Genomic DNA, 12597 nt, shown 5'->3' on the forward strand with positions numbered 1-12597 from the left:
AAATCTGACATGAAGGTTTTTTCGTTTCGGAGATGTTGCACAAAAGATCTTTTTTTTTACCAATAAGGAGTGAGTTAAAGTTCCCACAATGTTTTTCAAAGTTGTAGATAATTTCAATGTCTATCATTTGAGCTAAATTCGGAGAAAATCCGTGGAAAATTGGGCGAGATATGAGTAAATATGTGCGGCAAAGTTGGTGTAAATAAAGAAAAATAGGCTCCAAGAGGAGAGCCTGAGGGTCTAGAGAGCCAAGTGAGGCATCGTTGGAACGCTAATAACCCAAGGAATCTAAAAAGGGCAGAAATTTGTTTCCTATAGTGTTATCTAATGCAAAAGATTCACTTTCCACTGATCATTGTGTTCTATAATAGACAGATTACGATAGAGAAAGAAGCTCTATAGTTTTGAATATTATGGCTAAAGTTTGAGCATTAAAGTAATGAAAGCGAGCTACAATAGTGATGCTTGTGCAAAAGTTGACCATGGACTTCTCTCATGACAACTCAAGTGAGCTCTAATGAAAGATCTTTTGAGCTGTACAACAGGTTAGAATAATTGAGCACAGCAGTGAAAGCACAAAGGCCAGAGACAGAAGAAATAACAAACGCACCCTCCATCATTGTTTTCCTTCTGCAGCACCATCACAATGCCCTCGTCCATTGGCGAAGGGCTGCCAATGAGAATTTGCGAAACATTAGCAACTATGCCATTGAAGACCCTCCACTAATTCACATCGCCATTAATGGTACTTTGCGTGTTTTTCGAGTGTTCAATTCAATTGGAAGTCTACCAATGTGGGCGCTTTTTCACTCCACACAACCTCATGTGTGCTTCCTTCTTCCATACGCCATCGAGTGTGAACCACAAATTTCACCAGTTAATTTTCTCAGATGGCAGAAAAAAGAATGCGAGATGACTTTGAAATACTTGGAAAGTCTTTCTCTCTCGCATGACAAAAGTTACACAAGGCATCGTTGGCAAATGTGGTGGATGAAGGGATGATTTGGGAGCTGGGTGGAAAAGTGTTGTAGTTTGTCTTTCAGTCTACTTTCAAAATTTCCCCCTCCTCGTCCCTTTTTTTCCCTCTATCCCGCGCATTTCTTTTTCCCTTCTCTTTGTTCAGGCTCGCCTCAAGCCGACGCGAATTCAATTTGCACTAACGTTGTGGTGAGCAATTTAAGTTTCGAGACGACGAACATTCTCCAGATACCGGTGAAATGTACACATGATAGAAAGGTGAGAAAAAAATTAGAGGAAGACGAAGGATAATTCGAGAAAACTAAGTTTTCACGTTTCATTTCAACACGACATGACTCTTTTCTCTCCTCAAGCATTCCAGTGAGTTGCCGAGTGAGTCTCTTGAGACATGAAGTGTGCTTTTTTTCGGGTAAACAAACATGGAATTTTTAACAAGATTTCTTTCGGAAAATAAAGTCAGACACTGTAAAATAATTCATTTGGTAGGAGACAATAGTTGAAGCATTCCAGGAAACTTCCGTGAGAAAATGAGTCAATTTTAGCAGTTTTTTTACCCCAGTTTTCACTTCCACTCTGGAATTATAAATTTCACAAGCGTGTGGGAGCTGAAATTCTCCTCAAAAGTTTTAAACTTTTTTTTTTTACATATTTTGCAAATACTCTTGATACAATTTCACGCGTACGTTCAAAGGCTTTTGGGTTTTAACATGCTGCAAAATCGGCGAGATGAAGAATTGTCAATCTCCCTTCAACGGGAGACGGATGTCGCGAGGAAAGTCAATTTTCACAGTGTAATTAGACGGTGCAAAGGAGCGACAGCGAATCATTTTGGGTAATTAAGTCTAGAGAAAATTCAATAATACTTACAGGCAAAGTGAAATCCTGACTCCTCGTCGAGCAAAGAAAAGTCCACAGACACGAGAATTAACTCTGGGATAATTCACTATTCAATTGTTGCGGGATTTTTTTCTCTCTTTCTCCCTCTCAATTAGTTACTCAACCCTCCACCTCGTGAAACTTTCTCCTCGGCCGGAGAGCTTTAGAGTATATATAATATGCGACTGCACAACACACTTTAAGCGAAAGCCAGAGACAGAGTAGTATCGTGTGATTTGAGGGAAATCTACTGGAAATTGAGAAGGATTTCCAATTTTTCACTACAACTCTCTGGATTTCTCTCTAAACATTCGCCGCAGAAATCTTCCGGTGTGCAGAGCTTTCACCGCGATGTCTCTCCCAAAGGGTGGATTGACGCGCGCGGGTGAATGCCAATTGTCGACGCTTCACGTGGCTCTTTGGCTCCTTCGGTCTCGGTGACTATCTAGCCGTGATAGTTTTGGAGAAGAGAAGATGTGATTCAACAATTTGACCGGTGAGAAGTGTGAGCAGAGAATTCTTCAAAGAGGCCCAATTGCTAATCGCGGCGGCTCTTCCGGTGGTGACTCTGCCAGTCGGCCTGAGCAGAAGCTTGACGTTGTAAACACGGGATACCGGATGGGGAGTTGATTGGATTATGGCGGAACAAGAGAACTTTACTTGAAAGCGCGTCTGCACGCCCGCACAGATCGAAATCGCACAGAAGACTGAAGAGTGTTTTGGGGCGAGCACACCAAAGTGCTTTCCCTCAGCTTGGCATCTCGACGTGGTGCCTCCGAGGGGACGTCGTCGCTTGTTCGGTGACGACACACTTCACAGTTTTTGCCCTCCACTGCGGCGCCGCGGCGCGGAACAGGGACAACACCTCTGCAGCAGGAGTGCTCCTCGACAGGTGTGCTCTATCCATATGCCATGTGAGGGTGGCGACAGAGACAGACAGCCGCCGGCCGTCCCGCTCCCGCCGAATGCCCCTCGAGGAGGGAAAATGCAGTGTGTTTGCACGGAGGACAGAAAAAGGGGTTAAGTGATATGAAATGGATGAATAATGGAAGTGAGATGAATGCGAAGCAAGAATATTAATGATGAAGGGAAGATTCACAGCGCAAACCATAATTCACCGTATTTGATTTACCTTTGTCAATCTTCACATAACTTTCTAATACAATTCACCAACTCACTTGACTCGCAATCTCACGGATGAACTTTCACATGAGAAAGTATTCATGAAGTCAAGAATGTGCTCACATTTCACGCCGACATTCAGTTGAGGCAAATGAGACAGTTTGGAGAATTTTCTTTCTAAAAACAACTCACTTTTAGTTTGATGTGAAAAGGAACTAAGAATATAATTGACAATATTTCTTGTTGCTTAATTTTGGCATTGGCTTGACTCTGTTTCTGTCTCAGCGACGGAAAGCTCCGCCCATTTGAATGCTCCGCCCAGTGGTTATAAACGCCTATTTCTGCTCCACAGTTTCTTACAATTCCAATCATAACAAGACGCTGAAACTTTTTCTATGAAAAGTTAAATGGTTTTAATTTTACTTCATTGGAGATTTTGTCTTCTATTCTTTTTATTTCTTCAAACAAAAATCAATCTGGCGCACTTCTTTTGGAAAGCTCCCATGTACAGCTCAGCTGCTTCGTGTAACCATAAGTGAACTTTCTTGTCTGAATCCACTTTTGTTGGCCAATAGCAGAAAAATTCGCAAAGATGGTACGGACTTTTCGCAGTTTCCCATCTTGTCGTGTGATTTAATACAATTGTTTCCAGTTTACTCACTCAACCTGTTTATTAAATTGTTCTTGAGAACTTTCACTGGGTGGCAAAAAAGTTAACCCGCATGGCTTGGTCGGGATCAGCAAGAGTGGATGGTTTAGCGGAGTGTTTTCAATGGGCGACCGGAAAGTGGCTAGAAAAGTGACTAGTATATCGCAAAATCCACTCTATCTCAGTAATTTTCCACCACCACCCTTGTCACCTCCTTGAATGGGTGGAAAATCTGGGCCAGTGGAGGGTTAATGAGTGGACGGAAGTTGACTTGGTGAGAAGTTGAAAGTGTCTCTGGGCCTTTGGGGTGTGGGTGTGGGAATAAATGTTTACATGAGAAACAGGCAGATGCGCTGGCAGAAATGAAATTAATTTCAGCAAGAGAATAAAATTATAATTGCGTATTTAATCCCATATCCTTCAGAGACACTAGAGCATCCGCCGGAAAGCTGATGACGCGCTGACTCCCATGCGAAATCCGATCCGAAGAGCTCAAAGCCTCGCATTATATTCCACCACAGTATTATACACACATCTTCCACATTATGTGAACCATAAGATGATATTTACTTTGCCAAAACTCTTCTTGTATCTCTTTTTGTGCCACATCTCTTCCCTGGGCCTTGTTTGCATGGGCGGAATATTGGCAGGAGAGGGCGCACAGAAAAAAGGACCACAATTTTCCGAGAAGCGCCCCCTCACCCAGAGAGCTTCGGCGGGAGGATAAGGCGGCGGAAGGAGGGGGAAATGGAAGAGAGAAAAATACAATGATTATGGGAAATATCGTGCTAAAATACGACCAGCGTAGATTATTAACCCATTTCCCGTTCGGCGGCATCAATTTTTCAGCGCCCGAATGAAATTTGAGCCCAAGCTTTCCCCAAAGTTAATAATGTGAAAGTTTCATGAACTTGCGCGGCGCGCGATGGTGGGAAAAATTCTTCCAGAACTCATCACTTTTTTTTTCTCCTGCCGCTCAATATCAATTTGGGTGTGCTTTTTGCCACCGTCGAGGAGTGAGTCGCACCACATGCAAAAATGATTGATCTGCAATCGTCCGCATTTTTGTGTGCGGCGCAAAAGAATCAAGCAAATCAATCATTGTATGTCACTCAATGTGATGGGAGATGCAACCCGCACGATGCGCAATACAGGAGAGCTTTGGGGAGCTTTCTCAGGTCGCGTATAAGGTGGGAAAAGTGCACGTGAAAGGGTATGTAATGTGTCGATTTTCCGAGATTTTCCACTGCAAAATCTGCTATTTGTGTAGGTAATCCCTCTGCAAAAGGGGGAAAGAAAGGCTTCCTCCCTCTTTGAATCACAACTTCTCACTCCATTGACACACACATACATAAACAGCATCCTTTAAGAATTTTTACGAAAACTGCAAATTCCCTCTATTGAATTTCTAAAATCTCAGTTACCGCCAACAATGAAATATCTCCTCTCAAACCACTCAGATTCAGCAGAGACAGAGCGATCCCTCGAGGAGAAATTCAACGAAAGCCCGAGGGTAATTTTGCACAATTGAAAAGTTGTGTGAGTGTTTTTTTTCTTCTTCTCTCCTGTTGGTGAATATTGATTGATTCAGTTTTTGAATTATTTGCATACAAAGAGATGGTGTTTAATGTTTGATTTCCATCAAATTGAATTTATTAGCAAAACTGTTTATTTTCCCTCCACGTTCGCATTTCACCCCTTGGCAGGGGGTTGGTGCTGTGCTTTCCCTATAAATAAAATGGGTATTACAAATTAAATTATAATTTTCAGTGTCCGCCATAAAGTTACACGTATAGCATTACATTTAATGCTAAACCAGGTACTATACTCATCCCCCGGCTCGTCTGCACACTCCCTCTCTCCGCTTTTTATGTGCTCACCTCAACCACTCTGCGGATGCCACACACAGTGATCCACCGGCAGTACTCCACCCGGCGCCACCCCCGCAATTGCCTCCCTGCATGCGCCCCTGGAAAACTACCGGCGGAGGGTCTTTGAGGAGTGAAACGGGGAAAAATTTCATTATGTGGTTGAATACAGCGACTCGTTTTTCCCGAGGATTGACAAAGGTTCCGCCAAAAGCCGGTGAGTCAGTCTAGAAATTATGGGAAAAATGAAAAATGTTTAGTCACGCTTCTGCCAAGACGTAGTTTTACCACAAACCACGGATCAGTTGCAAAGTGTCTTGATTTTTGTGGTCAAGATAATACCTACAAATCCAATGTTAATTGCATGTTCTTAACACCTAATTAAAGTTAACTCGAAACAGATCAGATTTAATGAATAAGGAGGAATTGCATAAACACAAATTAGAGTGCATCAAATGTGTATCCTCTCATTTGGTTTAGAAATGCCCATTATTTGCATGCATCAAGTGCAGTGCAGCACATATTTCCACGCGATTTAGTCCACGCATTCATAGATCAACCCATCGGCCGCGCACGAGGGCCTGTGAAAACGAAAAACTCAGACAGTTTATAATTATTTTGTTGAAAAAGTTAATTTTGCATGAAAATGGCAGGACGTGTGTGTGACTGTTTCACACATTCGGAAGCTCGTGGGGGTGTGAGCAACTGCACCGGGGAGCGCCGAATGTGGATGAGACACCCTGCGTCACGAGAGGCGGGAAAAAAATGGCAGAAAAAGTTACTCATGAAAATAGATTTTCATGAAGGGAGTCGTAAATTAATGATATTTTCGAGTATAGACTCACGTGTGTGTGTGTTTTTTTTCCTGCCCCGTTGGTGGAAAAACTCCCTCGCTTCTGCAGCACCTCATTTGGCACATTAATGAAGCTCCGAGCGGAAAGTTTTTGCGCTTTTTGCATTGGCGCGTTGAAAGTCACCAAGGGGCAACTAATTTATGGCTCCTCAGCACGGGAAGTCTGGCGGTTCCCGAGATTGCAATTCTTCAAATTGCTGGCGGTATAAAATAGATGTGCGCGCGATTCATATTCATGAATATCCAGCGCTTTTGCACACTGAGTGATATCAGAATGTGATAATTAAATGCGACAGAATGTGATGATTTTTAAACGACTCTGGCAATGCATGTCATAATTGAAAATGACATGTAATTATTGCGTAAATTAATTGAAATTTATTTGTTGCTCCAATTAATGAAATCGTACATAATTGAACTTTTTAATCAAGCGCACAATATGGTTGTACTAATGAAGGGGAAAAGAACTCTTTCGCAATTTTTGCTAAAATGTTAAGAATTTCATCGAATTCTTCGCCCCTCAACTGCATGTTTTTCACATCATCCTATTATCAATAACACGAGTGAATGCGTACTGCGAGGCTACTTGAGCAGCAAAAGGACTTAATTAGTGTGTGTATTGCTAAGAAATAAATCGAAGTTAATTGTTTTTTCTACCCTCACCTTCAGCCACTGCACTCCATTCCTCGATGTGGAGTTGAAAAGCAGCCCGTGCACTCCTCTGGGGAACTCCCTCCATTTTTTCTGCAAGTCATAATACCCACTTTCGAGGATTAAAGCTCTTCCCAATGAACTTTGCGCATTGTATATGATGGGTATTATTGTAAGTAGATAGGGAGTTATGTACTGGGATTGAATGAATATGGATTTCCCATCAGCCCACCTCTCACTTTCACCCCTGAGGAACCCTCTCAATTTCCCTCCTCAGCCGGATCGAATTCCGTCCGGCTGAAATATGGGAAGAATGAGAGTGGTAGAATTCGATTTTTTAGCCCCCCTCAGACCCGTCTTTGCCGCCGTCTTTTCAAGTGCCGAACCCCCTCCGTCCAATTTGACTTTCGATTCTCACAAATATTTAAAATATTTAAATTCAAAGTGGAAATTCAACTCTTCACGCTGTCAACAAAATGACATGCTCTCCATGGAGCCCATATCCTCGTGAATTCCCATCTCACCATTCTTATCCCTCCGCCACATGCCCCGTGACTCTTCCCCTCGTCATGTATGTACATCGGGAGACATAATATATTAAAATGATGCCCGAGAGCTTCCCGTGGAAAAGAGTGAACATATCTACAGAAGGGGTGGTTTTCACTCTAGCGACGCACGACAACAAAATGTCATGAAAATTGAGATTTATGCTACTTTAGAAGGTGTTCCGGGCTCACACCAAACATCGTCCGCCTCATGTTCACCTTCTCAATAATATACTTGTGTGTCACACAAAAGTGCCACGAGAATTGGTCCTGCTTCTGTTCCACAACATACGCTGCAAGAATATTAAAATTCGTCACAGAATTTATCACATTTTAGCAGCGCGCAAAGCAAACTTTGGCCAACTTTTCAACCGAAAAAAAGAGCATTTCAGAGAAATCATATTACTAATATACCGTTCAGAAATGCTAGCGATAACTCATATGTTAATTATCCAAAAATTCTCCACCAAATTGCCTCTTTCTCAATGTAATCTATCATCCTAATTATTACTGACTGCCTAAGAGACTTACCTTCAATCTAACACGTCTGGGAAGCTTCACCCACTCGTCTCCGTGGCTAATCATTATATATAGGAAAATGCATTAAAATGTCACAAAATCGCAAACAGTTAATGTAGCATCGCGGTGGGTGGAAAATTGTCTGTCGCCCTTCGTGGAAAAATGCCACTGCGCGATGGAGTGTGAGCTAAAAAGCTGATGCCTCATTCACTTTATCGTAAAATTTTTACCGTGGCACTCATTGAATTTTCTGTGACAGGTTTTTCCGCGGAGGGGCGGACGAGGATGGATTATTTTGATGGATCTGCCGGTGCATGAAAATTCAGGGCGGGAAATGAGGACGACAAGATGAGGTGGAAAAGCAACTGTGTTTATGCCTCGTGGCATCTCCTTCAACTCCCGCACCCAACTCACCCCGTATTCCTATGCAAAAATACATTTTCGTCAGCTTGGAACATTCACATCAACATCCGCGATCCCGTGCCCGCTTTTCATATTGACTTTCAGCTCTTCGGCCAAATTTCTTTCACCTCAGTGAACTCCCAACCCGCAAACTTTTGCCCTTCTGCGCCTTTCACTGGAGAAATTCCTTTGCAAAATATCAATAATACCCCGCGGCAAGAGGACATCCTTTAGTCGTGGAAAAATGTTTTCCCTCCGAATCATGACTCCTCACAATTACAGACAGCTGAGCTTCCGAGTGACGCCAAAAAACACTTCACGGAAGTGTCTTAATGTACATCCAACGTGGAATGGCACGGAAACTTACCAAATAATTCCAATTTATCACACACGAAATGACAAAGTCCAACATTAATCTTCATTTTCTCACATTTATGATGTTCCACTCTAAATATGTTGCTCGTGATGTGTTTTTTTGGCAGACAGAAAAATTAATTATAGGATTAGTGGAGAAAGGATTACTGGCTGGCAAAATGCTGAAAGACAAAGGCATTATTAAAGGGGAAGTAATGTGGCATGAAAAGTGTTAAATTCTGTGTTTATACATGGATTTCCATCGACACACGAGCGAAGGTGGAGTGAAACTTTTTGGAATACACTTTTAATCACATTTTACGGGACGAGCAAATAAAGAGACAAGCACACTGCGTCTTGAGGAAGCAATAAAACAAGAGTTTTATTTGATACCACAAACGCAGGCGACCGAAATTCAGGAAGTATTTTTAGAACAAATCATTTGCTAATCGATTTCCCAGTGTCTTAAAAACATATAATTATGACACACTTTGAGGAATGTTCGAAAATAATTCATTGGAGTAAAGAAAACAATTTATTAATTGAATGGAAATATTTTGCTGGTGTTTTTAGGGATCAGAAAGTAGTTACTTACTTCAGTCCACCATTGATTGTCAGTTGAGAATGGAGTTCTCTAAGAGTTTCGGAATATTGTTAAAAATTCATAAGTTTGTATTTCTTGCAGACTTTGTAACTTGCAGTGCAAGAAAGAGATTTTTCTATGTCTTGTGGTTCTTTTTTTTAATTGCCTATATTATAATTTTAATATTTACATTAGGTCAGATAACAGCAATAGCAAAAAGTGAAGAAAAAAGATTTATAAACACGTTCAGTGATAAACCATCTCCAGTTCTAACTGATTTGTACATCTGGGAAAAATATTGTCTTATCCTTTGTTTTCTGTTAATTGTGATTCTTGTTTACACAAAGATAAAATCACACTCGGAATTATTGTGTTCCATAAATCGGTTTGAGACACTTTTGAAAGATTATCCAATACAATTGATACAATATCGGAATATTAAATTCTCCGCAAATTTGCAATTTTACATCTTAACAATTCATTACATTTTACGCATAGTGCTGCCAATTGCAAATATTCGCAATTTATACTATAAAAACCCAACATTCAGTAATTTTCTTAGTACTACTATTGATATTTTCAAATACAATTTTACTTTATATTCACTAAAACTATTAACTCTTTATATTACAAACTTTGTTAGGTATTTTTCCTTTGAAATCGATAAAGTGCATAAATTTATTTCTCAATACACCAATCAATCAAATGACAAACATATTTTGAAGCTCTTGTTAGCAATTTCGGAAATTACGAACCTTGTAAACGACTCTTTTGCCACTATTCTATTACTTTCAAAGAATATGGAAATATTTCACTTGACTTACTTTATTCATGTGCTCATAAGATGTATTCTATTGATGAACAGAAATCTGAAGAATAATATTATGATTGCTACTATGGGATTATATGCTCTTCCTAGCATTGCAATGATCATAATTATTGCCCATTGCGGAGAAGTTTTCAACAGATCGGCGGAAAAGTTCAACGCTTCAATAGGGAAATCCGATACGATCTTGTCAGAGCCTTCGTCCGTTCGTCAAATTCTCCTGAGACGATTTCACGTGCCTTTGTCATTGTCAGCTCACTTTGAACCTATGAATTACACCATCTTCTTGACCGTAAGTTTTACATTTACCGCTAAATGAGTGCAGAGGAAGAAAAATATTTGTTTCCATCACATTTTCAGATCCTCAATGTTGTCATTGTGTTCTTGCTAACCTTATTGTCGTTCGAAGATCTGACTGAGGATTGAAATAACTCAAGAAATCCGGATTCACGAACACTTCAATTGACATTTTCTGTGACAATGAGCTCTATGTCTTGCAGAAGCAATAAAACAAGAGTTTCATTTGATACCACAAAGACAAACGATCGAAATACAGGCGGTATTTTCAGAACAAATCATTTGCTAATCGATTTCAATGTCTGGAAAACATATAATTATAACACACTTTGTGAAACGTTCGAAATAATAAATTCAAGTAAAGCAAACAATTCGTTAATTTACTGAAAATATTCCGCTAGAGTTCTGAGGAGTCAGAAAGTGGATATTTCAGTCTATCATTGATTGTCACTTGAGAATGGAGTTCTCAAAGAGTTTCGGAATATTATTGAAAATTCATAAGTTTGTATTTCTTGCAGACTTTGTAACTTGCAGTGCAAGAAAGAGATTTTTCTATTTCTTGTGGCTCTTTTTTTTAATTACCTATATTATAATTTTATTATTTTCATTAGGTCAGATAACAGCGATAGCAAAAAGTGAAGGAAAAAAATTTAAAGAATTGTACAGCGAAAAACCATCTCAAGTTCTAACTGATTTGTACATCTGGGAAAAATATTGTCTTATCCTTTGTTTTCTGTTAATTGTGATTCTTGTTTACACAAAGATAAAATCACACTCGGAATTATTGTGTTCCATAAATCGGTTTGAGACACTTTTGAAAGAATATCCAATACAATTGATACAATATCGGAATATTAAATTCTCCGCAAATTTGCAATTTTACATCTTAACAATTCACTACATTTTACGCATATTTTTAGCAATTTTTAATATTCGTGTTGTATACTATAAAAAATGGACATTTAGTGACACTTTTCGTTCTTCTTTTGATGTATTGAAATACAATATTACTTTATATTCACTAAAACTATTAACTCTTTATATTACAAACTTTGTTAGGTATTTTTCCTTTGAAATCGATAAAGTGCATAAATTTATTTCTCAATACACCAATCAATCAAATGACAAACATATTTTGAAGCTCTTGTTAGCAATTTCGGAAATTACGAACCTTGTAAACGACTCTTTTGCCACTATTCTATTACTTTCAAAGAATATGGAAATATTTCACTTGACTTACTTCATTCATGTGCTCATAAGATGTATTCTATTGATGACAATCAGTGTTAAGCAAGGTGTTAAGAATACAATTATGGTTACTTTACTGGGATTATATGCTCTTCCCAGCATTGCAATGATCATAATTATTGCCCATTGCGGAGAAGTTTTCAACAGATCGGCGGAAAAGTTCAACGCTTCAATAGGGAAATCCGATACGATCTTGTCAGAGCCTTCGTCCGTTCGTCAAATTCTCCTGAGACGATTTCACGTGCCTTTGTCATTGTCAGCTCACTTTGAGCCCATGAACTACACCATCTTCTTGACCGTAAGTTATACATTTACCGCTAAATGAGTGCAGAGGAAGAAAAATATTTGTTTCCATCACATTTTCAGATCCTCAATGGTGTTATCGTGCACTTGCTAACCTTATTGTCGTTCGAAGATCTGACTGAGGATTAAACTCTGTGTCGTGAAAAGGAATTAAACAAGAATTTGAGCTGATGAATCAAAGAAAAATCACAGGACAATCGTAGGCAAATTAAAGGACCGTCCTATGAGATTCTGAAGAACTGCGAATGGAAAGTCATACGATATTTAATTTTCCGCCAATGCTTCACAGTGACCTCAAACACTGAAGTGTGTTTGAGAATTATTTATATATTTTTGTTGTTGTATTAATTGATTTGACATTCTTGAAAACATTAAATTATACCAATCTGTGAAATTATAAGAGGAATTCTTTGAAATCAATTAATTGAGTAAAGCAATCATTTATTTCTGTGTGGTTGAAATACTAGTAGAATTCACAAGCAATCTAGTTTGCTCCTTTCCACATAAATTGAAGATTACTTAA

The 12597-nt window shown here is 39.5% G+C and overlaps 2 protein-coding genes across 6 annotated transcripts in view; one reads left to right on the forward strand and one right to left on the reverse strand.

The window, feature by feature from the left end:
• The window catches only part of LOC132261158 (poly(rC)-binding protein 3), a 100619-nt gene extending 98048 nt beyond the window's left edge, over positions 1–2571 (reverse strand). Inside the window, exons 1-2 of one of the 5 annotated variants that reach the window (XM_059759766.1) lie at positions 2515–2555; positions 1846–2015 (exon numbers count right to left, since the gene is read on the reverse strand). The gene's annotated coding sequence lies outside the window, so the exon portion shown is untranslated. Of the gene's footprint in view, positions 1–1845 lie in introns of all 5 variants that reach the window. The other 4 variants (XM_059759765.1, XM_059759771.1, XM_059759768.1 and 1 more) reach the window with 4 other exon arrangements.
• Positions 1–12597, forward strand: part of LOC132261153 (arf-GAP with coiled-coil, ANK repeat and PH domain-containing protein 2) — a 292140-nt gene that overhangs the window by 248824 nt on the left and 30719 nt on the right. The gene's annotated exons all lie outside the window — the stretch shown is intronic.

Source organism: Phlebotomus argentipes, unplaced genomic scaffold, assembly GCF_947086385.1.
Source record: "Phlebotomus argentipes unplaced genomic scaffold, Phlebotomus argentipes genome assembly scaffold_18, whole genome shotgun sequence".
Taxonomy (NCBI): domain Eukaryota; kingdom Metazoa; phylum Arthropoda; class Insecta; order Diptera; family Psychodidae; genus Phlebotomus; species Phlebotomus argentipes.